Here is a 621-nt window from a genome sequence, read left to right as displayed (position 1 = left end):
CAATCTATTTCCCACTTTTCCAGAATCTTTTCCATTCATCTTCCCTTGAAACCTTGGTTGTCCATGCATTTAGCCCAATTTAAAATTAAACAAGAATTGTCACTTTTTAATTTTGTGATGTTGTAACTTTTGCACTGTAAAGATTCAAAATATTGGTGTCTTCTAATTAATGCAGATACAGTCTTTAATCATTAAACTTCAAAAGCTTCAAGAGAAAGCAGTAGCTGCAGATGACTACGAGAGAGGTAAGTTGTCTTCTTCATGCTATGGAAATGTTTCCTTTTTATAGGTTTTTGACAGTTGTTCATGGCTGTAATTCCATATGGAATTATGGAGTCCAACACAAGAGCGTTTTCTATATTTAAAGGCATGTACTTGAGATTTCTTGAACTTGGATTAGGGCTGCAATCCATGTTGGCATGAAATAAACAATCTAAAATAAACTAAGATGGAGTACCGGGATATGATTTTATTTATGTGGAATTACCTTTATACCACATTCCCTCCAGCATTTTCACTAGATCAGGCACCCTTCTCTTGATGACAGTGATGAAGGGAGGGGAAACTGTACCTAGGAAACTGCCCATGTGCCCCCTTCCACTGCACTCCGCCCCTAAATGC

Source organism: Sphaerodactylus townsendi, linkage group LG01 (assembly GCF_021028975.2).
Source record: "Sphaerodactylus townsendi isolate TG3544 linkage group LG01, MPM_Stown_v2.3, whole genome shotgun sequence".
NCBI classification, from domain to species: domain Eukaryota; kingdom Metazoa; phylum Chordata; class Lepidosauria; order Squamata; family Sphaerodactylidae; genus Sphaerodactylus; species Sphaerodactylus townsendi.
The sequence above is the reverse complement of the archived record's forward strand: the minus strand, read 5'-3'. Positions refer to the sequence as shown.